Source organism: Aquarana catesbeiana, linkage group LG07 (genome assembly GCF_042186555.1).
Source record: "Aquarana catesbeiana isolate 2022-GZ linkage group LG07, ASM4218655v1, whole genome shotgun sequence".
Classification (NCBI taxonomy): Eukaryota; Metazoa; Chordata; class Amphibia; order Anura; family Ranidae; genus Aquarana; species Aquarana catesbeiana.
Genome location: NC_133330.1, coordinates 217,254,367 through 217,269,605, shown reverse-complemented (window position 1 = coordinate 217,269,605; position 15,239 = coordinate 217,254,367).

The window sequence follows — 15,239 nt, the reverse complement described above, 5'->3', positions numbered from 1 at the left end:
TCAGTGTGAAAGATGGTTTGAAACTGTAGCTGTTGGATAATGTTTTGAGGGATGCTGGCATGAGCACTGTACTATATATGTATTGGTTCACATGTCATCCGCCAGCCTCTGTGGGGGGCCCTTAAGGTTATATGTGGCCCACACGATAACACCACTAATAACACACTCATTAGACATAGAGGGTATGTGTATTCAAAGTCTGAGAGAACTCCACCGTGTTTGACACCTCAGATCATGCCTTAAATCATACTATATATGCCTTCATGCATGCCTCTGACCCCAATGCCGAGATGGCTAGGCTAACTCTCACAGCTTGCCCTTGCAGAATTCTCTGAGGATACCCAACAGGTCCTTAGCAGACAGCCACTGGCCTTGGGCAACAGCAAGTACATTTGTTGTGGAGGGACATGCCATCCATGGATTCTGAGTGATCCCAGGGAAATAGCGTTATTTGGCCTCATTGGTTCCGATAATGGGAATTCTCGGGGACAGTGGGGAATGTCACTTGCTCAAGGCTGGTGTTCATCCTAAATGCCCCCTCAAACATCATTATGCCAGGTCATTGTTTTTGGAAAAGCACATGACCTGGGCATGATTCCCCCTCGGGAACCGAAGGGGGTATTGACATGATGAAAGGGCTAAATAATTACTTGGGAGCCCCCTGGGTAACATGGGATGATTTGGTTTCAATGAAGTATTTTCCTGGATTAAGGATATTGTTGTGTGTACTATATTGACTTTGCTTCTGGCATTATTTCTGTGTGCCTGCTTTGAGTTTGTTATGTGTGTGTCACAATGCAGAGAGGTCAGTCACCTTCGTGACCTTTGTGTCTGAAAGAGGGGATTGTAGTAATATGACTGAACAGAGGTGACTCCATTTTGGATTCATATATCTTAACTTGTATATTCAAACTCTAGTTAAAGTCAACTAGTTGATAACAGGTTCTCTATAAAGCACACATATAGGAAAATGTAGCTTGTGTAAGCAGTTTTATTCTGTACCGTCTAAATAAAGAATTGTTGCTCAATATGTCTGGGCCACCCTTCCTGTGTCATGAGACATGACACAGGGAAGCAGGACTAATGACTATGAGTCATGAAAGCAGATGGCATAATTATAATGATATGTAATGTACACCTCTGTATTAACCCCGCCCATTTTCCATATTATGATTGGCTAATAATAACATATATAAGTTGTATACCCGCCCAGAATGAAATCAGATAGCTTTGAACATCGACTTTGACTCAGAAGCTATCTCCTCAGTACTGCAGTACTGAGTGGGTCTTGTGAGTGTGGTAATTGCCGTGATTATACCTAGCTGATCTTGTCAGGTATATAGAAATACTGTTTGATTCCACTTCATATATGATTTCCTTGGGCTAGCTTTTGCTTTTAAAGGGGAACTCCACACTCCATTCTCCAATGCTCTTCTCTCCCCCCTCCAATCCCTTGCTTAATTTTGAACGGGGGTGGCTTAGTTTGTGCTAGCTGCATTTCTGTTGTTCTGGGCATGCTCAGGGACTTTTGTGCTTTTTGTGTGTGAACAGTACTTGGATTCTTCTGGGCATGCTCAGGGACTTCTGTGCTTTTTGTGTGTGAACAGTACTTGGATTCTTTTGGGCATGCTCAGAGAGTGTGTTTTTTGGGTTAGCAATGTGTGTGTACGTGTCTCTTAAATATGAGATCTGGGGTCAAAAAGACCCAGATTAAAAAAAAAAAAATGTCATTTGAAAAAAAAAAAAAATAAATAAAAAATGGCCCTTTAAGAGCTATGGAGCCCTGCAATGATATGGTAATGGGTGGGGGTCATCTTCCCCTCACTCGTCTCCATGTCAAGCCAGGAGAAGGATCCAATCACCCTCTCCCCTCTCCCACCACCGATAAGAGTGATCTCACAGCGAATCCGCCGCAGAGACCACTTTTATCTGAAAGAGGACCATCCGCTGAAGAAGAGGATACCGGGGTTATGGCAGCTAGCTGCTGCCATAACAACGATATTCCTCTTCAAAGTACCAACGTAAAACTGCGGTGGATGGTCCATGGTGGTTATCATGCATGTGTTTTTTGCTTTCCTTGCTCTTTTCCAAGTCCTGTTTTGTTGACCAATAAAATTTGTAGCAAATTTGTATGTTTTAATGCATTTTACACGCTCCCCCCCTCCTAAACAATTTTAATGCAACAGATTTCCCAGCTGCAGCTTAACTAGGCTGATTGGCATGGCAAAACAAAAAAAGGTGTGATTTGTCTAAAAGCTACTTTCCTGGTGCCTTCATGGTAGCATATGCATAGATTGTGCGTATGCTGCCATGGATAGGCACCAGGAAAGGAAAATTACAGAGCGGTAAATATCCAATTTTCCATTTTAGCGCAGTGGTTCTCAAGTACCCCTGACAGGACACGTTTTGGGAATTTATCTTAGCTAAAATAGCTGTCCAAAATACCAAGCCATTGACTGCGATTTAAAGCACCTGTGCAAGATTAAGGTAAACCTGCAAACATGGCCTGTTGGGGGTACTTGAGGACAGGGTTGAGAAACACTGATTTAGAGCACTGAGCTAAAATCTAGCTAAAGACAATCCTATTCTAATTGTGGGCACTTTAGGGAAACCAAGTGAGTGTTAGAACCCCTGCTTGTCTTTTTTAGTTTGGGCTTTGTGTCCCTTTTCTGAAAAGTAGCTTCACTTCCTGCCACGTAGCCAAACAGGAAGTGAGGGTAAAACCCTACCAATGTCTTTCCTTGGGGACACACAGGTCAATCTCACTAGTGTCCCCATTAGGCAAATTGCACTCTAGCACTTTGTTTTGTACACCCCAAATTATTAGGTATTTTGGGGTTTATTAAAGGCAAATCCCATCTGCAATACAAGTGTACTCGCTGTAAATCTGAGGGGAAGCACTAGTGATTTTATCATCCAATCATGTAGAAGCAAAGATGCTGTTTTTTTTATTTTCCTTGCATGTCCCCCTTGGACACAAAGTGCAAGTAGTGCAAAGTAAATAAACCCCAAAGTCCAAGATACATAATAATTTGGGGTGCACACAGCAAAATGCTAGAGTGCAATTTACTTAATGGGAATGACCCATATGGGAATGACTTAGAATGACCTGTGTGTCCCCAAGGAAAGACATTAGTAGGGTTTTATCCTCACTTCCTGTTTGGCTATGTGACAGGAAGTGAATACATTTAAAGGAGAAAATGGCAAAATTTGGGAGGTGTCTTCACCCTATCAGGGGTGCAGACATCCCCCAAAACTGACAAGACTTCTAATCCCTCTGCACTCTATCCCCAAGCAAAAATAAGAAAGGATTTAATTTAGTTTAACTTTGCAAACACACATTCCTAAATTCAACTGTGATGCATTACAATGGCCCATTTAGATCTTGTTTAATATGAAACACCAGTTGCCTTTCACTAGAAACATTTGTTAGTCCAGTCCTGGAAATCTGCATCTGCTTTACTGTTAATTTACATAAAAATTGGGTTCCTGCAGCTAGATGCGCCAAATGCATCTAGATGCGTGACCGCTGTGCATGTGAGATGCGCAACTGCTGTGTGCGCGGAGGTATGTACCCGTGGCACATATCTGGTTCCCTGAATCGGTAGCCAGCACATAGGAATTACATCATGCCCCTCCAGGAAGTTGCTTGTACTGCTGCTAATTTCTTCCCACCACCATGGCCTGCTCACTTTTCTCTGAGGAAGAGATGATCCTTATTTGCAAATTAAGAACATTTTTTTATGTATTTTAATTTTTACATGGGGTGGTGTTTGTGTGGGTCATGTGTGTATGTCTAAATGATTTGGTCTCAAAACACACACCTACTTCCTGTGTACAGATTCACTTCCGGGCCAATGTATATTGCTTCCTGCTTCAGTTTGTGTGTGTGTGTATATATATAATAGATACATTTGCAAACGCATGCGAAAGCCACAGAGCCTCGTCACGGCACCCTGAAATCTGTGGTCCTAACACTAAAATATGAGTGTCCCTACAGTGGAGGCACATGCATTCTGATGGATAAATGCGGGCAGGGGGACTGAAGGGCAGCCCACCCCTTCTTAAAGGTACAGGAGCACACCAAACACCCAGCAGATAGCACTATGGCTGCAAAGGTGCTGGTGCGTTGCTGGACCAATACACACACCAACGTGATCACAAAAAACTTGCTACCACCCTCATTTATAGCTGGCTATCACAGTAAGCGGCATTGGAGGGCTACAAACAGATATCAACAAAGCCTGGGGAATGCCCAGGAAAAAATTCAAAGCCTACTTACCACCAGTTTGCAGACAACCAAATTAACCTGTCTAACAGTATGCATTAAAAACAGGGGTTTGAGTACGCATGCGCGAGAGCTCCGTCATGGCTGCCTGAGCCGAGAGCTCCGTGCCACCCCGGACCGACGAGCCGCACAAAACAGCGCTATTCCCCAAGCACCACCTACCCGCCCGGGCTTGGGAACCTCTCGGGGATCACCCAGAGATGTCCGGTCCTCCCGCATGACGGGACCTCGGGCCGCAATTCAACACCGCCGTGGAGGATGGGTGTACCAAGATGGCCGCCACCACCGCTCCATTACAGCCACAAGCGGCCTACCCAGCCAGGACACCAGAAAACAGGCAAGTCCTTGCCCCAGAGTCTCTGACCTACTCACAAGTGGCCCAAAGCAGCCCCAACCACCCCCAAGTGGCCCCACACAGCCACCACTTACCCCAGGCTCCCTCCACGGCATCCACTGAGTCTTTACTGGGCCATAACATGGAGGAATATGCCATGTACCTGGCTGGGCCTTCTCTACCCCATCTACCAGCAACCCCATCCCCAGGCTATTCAGTCCAGGACTTCACCACACTACAAGAAGACCTTTTCGCTAAATTCTCTGCCCTTTTGGAGAGAGGACTGCCCAACACAGCAGCCCAAATCACTAATCCTCTCCAGAATGGAAGACCTCGAAAATAGGTCCTGGACATACAACTATCCCCCTCACTGTACGGGACATTATCTCAGAGCACCGCCTCATCGCCTGGAACTGGACAGAGCGCATAGGGCCCTGGGACCCCCCAGAAAAGATGGCACTCCGAGATATATTATCGTTACACCTCACTTTTATGCTGTTAAGGAGGAGGTCATGCGACAATCTCGCACGAAGCCTAAACTACAGTACCAGGGGCACCAGATGCAGATTTTCGCTGATCTGTCTCCCTCCACCATTCAAAAAAAGGCGATCCCTCAAACCACTGCTTACGGTCCTCGCTCAACAGGACATTAAGTATCGCTGGGCTTTCCCATTTGCGGTGAAGTTCACGAGTCACGGAAAAACACACTTCTTCTCCAATTTACTGGACAGAGAGAAACTTTTCTTGCACCTTAGATTGATCTCGCAGGAAGCACCCATGGACTTCTCCATGGCCTCTATGGGATCCTCCAAACGACCCCCTCCCCAACTAGCCCAGTCTTTCCTCTTTGGAACAAGGGTCGATCCAAGAAAAGCAAGGATGGAAGACCTCCATAAGATGACGTCCCGAATTCCTCACCTCTTTGCCCTCTCACGGGCACTTTCCACTGGGATGGGAGTCCCTTCCGTTGATGGAGCTGGAAGCTCCAAACCTGGGTTTTAGTTCTGTTCAGTCCCCAGTTTCTTGATCTAGCAAGTTCCTCAAGGTCCCACTCCCACAAGTCTACCCTGGCCGTAGCGGAGAGACTTCCACAGCACCCCGCCTACCCATCCTACGGCCATTATAGGAACAAATGGTCTGTTTCTCCTCTCTTCCCAACAGGGAATTAAACTCGGGCTGAACTGGAGCCCCAAGGTGGGGGGATTTTTCCCCTGCTAGATCTAGTCCACGAAATTCAGTGAAAATAGGCACAGAACCATAGGGGGACTCTCGGCGAGTTTCAGTCAGAGATATCTCCCTACCCCTCTCCCGAACTGGGACCTGGAACTCCTTTACCTCCCTGACTAAAGGTCTCCTTCGTCCCCGATGGGCGGGGGGGCGAAATATCAAGGGGTTCCCGGGGCGTATTAGGCATGCTAGTTTTTCAAAACTAACGGTTTTGTCCAGTTAGTAGATAGCACCGAAAACGAATCTATATTAGCTGTGCACAGTTCATATTTTATTTGTAGGTTGTTGCAAGGGTCCAGGGTGGCCCCCTTGCACCTCCACCCATTCTTTGGAAGCAGAATGTGTTGCTATGGCATGGGTTGTTGGTCAGCTCCTAGGGGTGACCGATGTTTAAGGGTTGGTGTCTGGCAGAAATCCCCCCCGCCAGTCGCTGCTGGTCTTTTAAGAAGACCCATGTTTTTGTTTTGTTCCCCCCTCTCTGTTCCCCCCTCTAACTTTCTTCTCTCTTCAAGCCTATCAACAGGAGATGATACCTTTCAGACTCCAAACGCCAACGGCCTTCACAACACTATCAGTCAGTTCCTGAAAGGTAGAAGACGACGAAGGGTAAGTGACTGCCAGTGCGATTTCCACCCCTCTGTTCCAATGGCTGACATGACAACAAAAAGGAGCGGATCTCAGGGTGGCATCACATAACGTCCAGGGCCTGAACTCCCCTAGGAAAAGGAGAGTAGCATTCGAACATCACCGATCCCTTAAACTGCTTCAAGAGACGCACTTTCCGATTCGAAACAACCCCAAATTCCTCCATTCACAATACCCATCGTTTTATCTAGCAAATGCACCAAACAAGACAAAAGGGGTAGCAATACTTTTTTCAAAAAATAGCAAATTCTCCCACGTCTCTGATTTCAGGGATCCAGAGGGCAGGTTTATTCTTGTAAAGGGCACTTACAAGAGGGAATACTATATTCCATAATTTCCTACTCCGCCCCTAATAAGGGACAAGCCAAATTCTTTCAGACCCTCTTTGCAACCCTAAACCCCCTCCTGGAGGGCAAGGTCATCTTTGGAGGAGACTCCAACGTTGCTTTTGACCAGGGACTCGATAAAACGAAACCCTGCAAGGACCAGCTTACGCGCCCCATGAAACTGAGCAACAGAATAGCTAAAATCCTTCACTCCAACGGCCTAGTTGACATATAGAGGGAACTAAACCCCAAGAGAAGAGACTTCACACACTACTCTTCCCCCCACCAATCCTACGCCAGGATCGACCATATCTTAATTCCAAACAACCTCATACCTTTGACTAATAAAGCATCAATTGTAGACACAGCATGGTCGGACCACTCATTGGTCCTCCTGTCCCTTCGGAACATCCTTACTAGGAAGCGGGGTACATACTGGTGACTTAATGAATCGCTCCTTAGCGTCCCTATACACACCAAGGTGATAGCAGACGCCCTCAAAGATTATTTCCGTCTAAACGATGTAGACAACATCTCCCCCGAAATTCTCTGGGCAGGCCACAAGGCCACCATTAGAGGCGAGTTTATCCGGATAGCGACTCAGGTCAAGAAGAAGCGTCTGACTGACATCCACAATTTGGAAACTACATTTACGGCTTTGAAATCCAAACACAAAAAATGACCCTCTAAGGCCTTAACAGACCAATTAGATACCATCAGGCTGGAACTCAACCTAGCTCTAACAGCTAAAGCAGAGAAACACATCCGCTGGAGTGGAGCCAAATACTATTCGCAAAAAGATAAAATAGGCCTGATGCTAGCCTCCAAACTTACCCCCAAATACCATAAGCACACTGTCCCTAAACTACGAATAGCAGGACACCCTCCAACAGCCAACCCAAATAAAATCCTGAATGCCTTCCAGGACTTCTACACCAAGCTCTACAATTCTACCCCGACAGATAAGGGCCCCTTGACCACTAGGTTCCTTCGGAACCTCCAGATGCCCTCCCTTTCCATGGAATACAAAGATTTAATGGAAGAAGCCTTCTCAGCGGAGGAGATCAGGGAGGTTATCAAGGGTCTGAAGACAGGTTCAGCTCCAGGGCCAGACGGCCTCTCAGTACCCTACTACAAGAGGTTTGGGGAAATCTTAGCCCCCCACATGGCGAAATTCTTTAATTCCAAAAGGCTAGGATCCCCCTAGATCCCCACCTGAATACAGCCTACATTTCAGTAATCCCCAAACCCAACAAAAATCATGAGGAAGTTGAAAATTACAGACCCATCTCCCTCATAAATAACGACCTAAAAATTATGACAAAAATCCTCGCCAACCGACTAGCCACTTTTATTAATTGTTATGTCCACAAGGACCAGGTAGACTTTATTCCGGGAAGACAAGGGCCAGACCAAATCAGGAGAGCGGTCGACATTGTCTCCCTCCTACAATCTAATTGGGCTGGTGGCCCCAGGCAAGAAGGAATGATCCTATCCATAGACTTACATAAGGCCTTCGACTCGATCGAATGGTCTTATATTTTCACCCTTTTGGAGGAATGCGGTTTCGGGATCCACTTCATGGGGGTCCTCAAATCCCTATACTCCACCCCGAAGGCCATGATCCCCCTACAAGGCCAATACTCCAATCCCCTTAGTATTGCTAGAGGCACTAGACAGGGGTGCCCTCTCCCCCCCCCCTAATTTTTGCAATGGCAATCGAAACACTGGCGATTGCAGTATGCTCTAATCCCAACATCCACGGCGTGACCTGCGGGACACAAGTCCACAAATGCGGTCTTTTCGCGGACGATATGCTCGTCTTTCTCACTTCCCCGATCACCTCCCTCCCTAACCTTTGCAAACTCCTGAAGGAGTTCACAGCGATATCAGGGTTGCAGGTCAACTACACCAAGTCCTACGCTCTCAACATCTCCCTCAAGTCAGAAACAGTAGCATCGCTTCGAAGCGCCTTCAAATTTAGGTGGAGTGACTCCTCCATAGATTACTTGGGGATCAGACTCACAGCGAAAATTGAACACCTTTACTCAGCTAACTTCCCGCCCACATACCGTAAGCTCGAAGTCGATCTAGGGAACTGGACCAAGAGGGAGGTTTCCTGGCTAGGGAGAATCCACTCTATAAAAATGACACTACTGCCGAGACTGCTTTACCTTTTTAGGGCCCTTGCAATACGCATTAAAAAGGATCACCTGAAAGCCTTCCAAAGAAAAGTCAACAAATTCATTTGGGGAGGGAAAGGACATAGAATCCCACTACAAACCCTTTTCCTAACCAGACCACAGGGGGGATTGGGGCTGCCCCATCTCTTCTGGTACCATCAAGCAGCTAGAATAGCACAGCTTTCCACAGTTTATTCCAGGTTGGAGAAATCTGACTGGATACAAATAGAAAGGCAGGGTGCTCCAACCTTCACCCTAGATTTCTTGCTTTGGGTCCCCCCAAGAGACCGACCCCCAATCCTCTCCCCAACTCTCTCTCAATCACTAAACATTTGGGACAAACTGAAATCTAACCCTGCACTGACCTCGAGTGGCCGACCCCTAGCTCACATTTTCAATAACCCAGACCTTATCCCGGGCCTAGACATCAAGGCCTTTAAATGGTTGGACAAGGGCTTGTATCGAATCGGACACTTCTTCACCCCCACTGGACCTATTTCCCTGGATTTCTGTGTGGACCAATTAGAGATCCCGAACTCAGAATGCTTTGGATTTCACCAGATACGCCACTTTCTTCACAAAATCTGGCCGGGGAAACCATCTCCACCCAGATTCACACCATACGAAATATGGTGTGGGCAGTCCACAGAACAGAGGGGTGGACTCTCCGTTATATATCAGTCACTGGCCCATCAGTCAAACAAAACCCCATACATGACCGCCTGGGAGAATGATTTCTCACTCAATTGGGACATAGAGAGATGGCGGGCTTCCTACTCTAGATCATATAAGGGCATTAAGAATGTCTCACTAATTGAATCCAGCCTCAAGGTTATTACCAGATGGTACCATACCCCTGACAGACTGGCCAAAATGTACCCAACAACGGATCCCCGGTGCTTCCGAGGCTGCCAACTTACAGGTTCCATGGCCCACATATGGTGGGAGTGTCCCAGAATAAGGATGTTCTGGAGCAAGATTTTCTCCCTGACCCAAACAGTATCGGGTCTCCAGCTCCCTAGAACCCCAGCCATAGCCCTGCTCAATGCAAATCTTCCCAAAACTTCGAAACACAATCGCAAACTAGTCCACTGCATTTTTTTGGGAGCCAAGCTGACTATTGCCAAAGTCTGGAAGCATCCCAGGGTTTCCTTCAAGGCTGCTATACGTAAAATATCTTGGATCATGTCCCAAGAGAAACTAATTAGCATTCTCCTCAACACCACAATGCAGTTTGAAGCCACCTGGGAACCCTGGGCTCGTCATATGGGCATCTCCCTTATACCAGGACTTCAACCATAAATTTCACCGGCCCATCCGGGGCCACATAATGCTCTCCTGTTGATAGGATCTTTATGCACTACCCCCCTTTTCACCCCTCTATTCTTCCTCTCCCCTCCTCCTCTAACTCCCCCCTCATAGCCCTCCAAGGTAAACGGAGGGACTCTCCGGCTTTGGCGCAATTTGACCTATCATCCGGAGGGCTAACCCATTGGAGCATCCGAATCAGCTCCAGAAGTCCTAAACTTTTTATTAGACTCCAGGCCAGACTAATGATGTTTGTGTAGAGGCGGGGACTCGGAGAGATTCGGCCAGGCACAGCATGATCCCATTAGGGGTTCCGGCGGAACCTCTCCTGGTCCCTTATTTCTTTAGTCCTCAGGCCGGATCATGTCTATGAAGATGAAGGAGATGAAGTTGCAGCTCGGATACCTGTCCTACTGTTAAAATGAATCTGATATCTGACATGTTTTTGTATCTCCTCTCCAACGGATGTTATATTGTACAATTGAAATAAAATAAAATATTTTGAAAGATAAACCAAGGGTTTAGTCCGCACACATTTGCAAACGCATGCGTAAGCCACAGAGCCTCGTCACGGCACCCTGATATCTGTGGTCCTAACACTAAAAAATGAGTGTCCCCACAGTGGAGGCACATACATTCTGATGGATAAATGCGGGCAGGTGGACTGAAGGGCAGCCCACCCCTTCTTAAAGGTACAGGAACACACCAAACACCTAGCAGATAGCACTATGGCTGCAAAGGTGCTGGTGCGTTGCTGCACCAATACACACACCAACATGATCACAAAAAACTTGCCACCACCCTCATTTATAGCTGGTTATCGCAGTAAGTGGCATTGGAGGGCTTACAGCAGAAAGAAGTTGGGTAGATACCACACTCCCAATTCTGGAGGCATAATAATGGTCTAGCACAGGGGTCTTCAAACTACGGCTCTCCAGTTGTTCAGGAACTACAATTCCCATCATGCCTAGTCATGTCTGTGAATGTCAGAGTTTTACAATGCCTCATGGGATGTGTAGTTCCGCAACAGCTGGAGAGCCGTAGTTTGAAGATTCCTGGTCACTCTAGCATGTCTTGAAAAAAGGTGGTTTTTCATGTGCCTTGTATAATGCCCAAGAAATATTGTTAGGAAAATAAAAGTGGGTTATGGCACATCTACATTCCAAATTTGGCACTTAAGATGGTCATGCACTATGCAATCTGATTGACCAATCTCTGTACAACTCGATATTTAGGCAAAATAGGTAATAGAAAGACACACTTGAACAATTAATTCAAAATATAGGAAATCAAAGAGGCTCTTGCACTAAATCTAATTTATTTAAGATCTAACTGATTGCAGGTATGCTGACCCTTAAAGATCAAGATCTGAAAATATTAATTTATTGGGTTTAGAAACACTTCTCTGTTCTTTGTAATGTATTGAAAGATTTGCGTAATAAAAAGAAAAAAACACATTTCAAAGATATATTAGAAGTGATAGGAATGAGATTAGCATCAAAAGGGTTAATTAACTGAAAACACCTATTAATTGCCTAACAAGACACATCCAATGAGAATAAATTAACCAATTGTATTGGGTGTGCGCTATTATCAATGATAAAACCGCAGTTACCCAAGCGACAGTTGCAGTTTACATATGCAGGTATTTATTATCGCTATTCGCGCTTCAATGTGCGCCGGTTCGCACGTTCGATGAATTACTTTCCCGGCGCACCAATTAATGAATGAACTGGTGCAGTGCCGCTTTCTTAGTAAATCACCCCCTTAGTCTGCTGTGCATAGTAAGAGGTACCTCTCTAGGTAGTCTTAAATTTAATTGCTTCCATTCATATAGAGTGCATTCTAAGGTAGATGTATAGCCATAGGCGTGCCCACGGGGTGTGCCGGGTGTGCCTGGGCACACCCTAATCCCCTGAGCAGTGTTTAGTTGCATGCCCTCTGTATCCTGACATCTGCCTGGGCTGATGTGCAATGTGTACCCCGCACCACCTGTGAGGCAGTATAACATTGCCGATCGCTTAGTGTGACACTGTCCTCCTGTATAATAACTGCATGCAGAGAGAGAGAGAGGACCTGTCAGAATTCATGTATGATGTCGGGGTGGGCGGGACCGAGCAGCTACCGAATACCAGCCAATGGGATGAGTCTGGCGGGGCCGCTACGTGTATGTAGCCCCGCCCCCTTTCTTAAGCTGCTCGGTCCTGCTCGGATGTCACACAGGCACAGCGAGCAGAGTGAAGCCGCCTCCCCCTCCAGTGTTTATGTGTACACAGGGGGAGGGGACCTGCTGTGCCTGTGCCACGCTGATCAGAGGTACTGAATGGGATGGGGGGAGGGGGGTCTGTCTGTGCTGAAGGGGGGTTTATGCTGAATGGGGGGCTCCATTTGTGCTGAAGGAGGGGTGTGCTTAATAGGGGGTCCATCTGTGGTAAAGGGGGGGTTTGTGCTGAATGGGGGGCTCCATCTGTGCTGAAGGTGGGTCTGTCTGTGCTAAGGGGGGGGTCTGTGCTGAAGTGGGGTATGTCTGAATGGGGGGGGGTCTGTGCTGAATAGGGGGGGGGTCTATGCTGAAGGGGGAGGTCCGTCTGTGCTGAAGGGGGGGTCTGTGCTGAGGGGGGTTGAATAATGTAAAGGGGTCCAGTGGAGCACAGTGGGGTGTTTTTACATTTTAATGTGGGGGGTGCCAGATATATGATCCGCCCAGGTGCCAAATGCTCTAGGTACGCCCCTGTAAACCCCCCCTCTCCTCTGTCAGTGCTTCCAACTAATGCCACCTGTCTATGCCAGTCAGTGCCGCCTGTCAGTTTGAGAGTGCCAATTAGTGCTTCCAATCAGTGCCACCTGTTAGTGCCAAACAGTGCCAGCGCCGCCTGTCAGTGCCAAACAGTGCCAGCGCCGCCTGTCAGTGCCAAACAGTGCCAGCGCCGCCTGTCAGTGCCACCTGTCAGTGCCAAACAGTGCCAGCGCCGCCTGTCAGTGCCACCTGTCAGTGCCAAACAGTGCCAGCGCCACCTGTCAGTGCCAATTAGTACTTCCAATCAGTGCCACCTGTCAGTGCCAATGAGTGCCAGTCAGTGCTTCCAAACAGTGCCACCTGTCAGTGCCAGCCAGTGCCGCCTGTCAGTGCCAATTAGTGCTTCCAATCAGTGCCAACTGTTAGTGCTAATGAGTGCCAAGTGCTTTCAATCAGTGCCACCTGTCAGTGTCAATGAGTGCCACCTATCAGTGCTTCCAATCAGTGCCACCTGTCAGTGCCAATCAATGCTTCCAATCAGTGCCACCTTTCGGTGCCAATCAGTATCAGTGCCGCCTGTCAGTGTCAATCAGTGCCACCTGGCAGTGCCAATCAGTGCCAGTGCTGACTGTCAGTGCCAATTAGTGCTTCCAATCAGTGCCACCTGTTAGTGCCAATCAGTACTTCCAATCAGTGTTACCTGTCAGTGCCAATCAGTGCCAGTGCTGCCTGTCAGTGCCAATCAGTGCCAATGCCACCTGTCAGTGCCAATCAGTGCGACCTGTCAGTGCCAGTCAGTTACACACCAGTGCAAATGAGTACCACCTGTCAGTGCCAATCAGTGCCGCTTATCAGTGCTGTTAATAAGTGCCCATCAGTGCACTGAGTGCAGGGATGGGGGTGATGAACTCAGCAGCCAGGCACATTGTCCAAGGGTGTGCCGGCCTGGTGGGGCACAAATGAAATCTGTTGATGTTTATTAATGCCACATGCTGATTTTAGTATAATAGGTAATCACCACACTACTATTTACAATAAAGTACTGGAGGTAAAATAAAAAAAGTGTAATTGAAAGGCCGGCCACTAAGCACTGTTATGTGTTCCCACACCACAAAATAAAAAAAAGAAAAGTGCAGTGCTAACTTACTGATCAATAACTTAACAATAATGGTGGAATCCTCTAATATATGGAAATCTCAATAAACTTCAATATTATCACAACACCGATCTCTGTGATACGCAACTTCACATATAATACACATCAAGCTGAGAATAAGACATACTGTATAAAAATAAACTTAGCAAGGATGGTGGAAACCCCTCCTATAGCTATTTACCATACAGATTAATCTCAAGTGAAAATTTTTTTAGTTGGGAGGTTCCCACCATTATAGCACTTTTGAATTTTTATTTTTTAGATCACTACACTTAATTTTAGATATTTTAGTTACTATTGTAATGTGAATTTTTGCACTTGAAGGTAATTTTCCAACACCCTTGCTAAGTCCATGTCTTTATGGACCTTGCTTTGTGCACTGGTGTGCACTCATGTTGGAACAGGAAGGGGCCATCCCCAAACTCCTCCCACAAAGTTGGGAGCATAAAATTGTGCAAAATGTCTTGGTATTCTGACGCCTTAAGAGTTCCCTTCACTGGAACTAAGGGGCCAAGCCCAACCCCTGAAAAACAACCCCACACTATAATCCCCCCTCCACCAAATGATTAGGACCAGTGCACAGAGCAAGGTCCATAAAGACATGGATGAGCGAGTTTGGGGTGGAGGAACTTGACTGGCCTGCACAGAGTCCTGACCTCAACCTGATAGAACACCTTTGGGGTGAATTAGTGAGGAGAATGCGAGCCAGGCCTTCTCATCCAACATTAGTGCCTGACCTCACAAATGCTCTTCTGGAAGAATGGTCAAACATTCCCATAGAGACACTCCTAAACCTTGTGGACGGCCTTCCCAGAAGAGTTGAAGCTGTTATAGCTGCAAAGGGCGGAGCCAACTCAATATTGAACCCTACGGACTAAGACTGGGATGTCATTATAGTTCATGTGCATGTAAAGGCAGGCGTCCCAATACTTTTGTCTGTTTGAGCTTTGGGGTGCACACCCTAATGCAATAGGCTGCGCACGCCTATGTGTATAGCCCATTGTTTACAGAGAAGTTATCGCAATATTGATTATC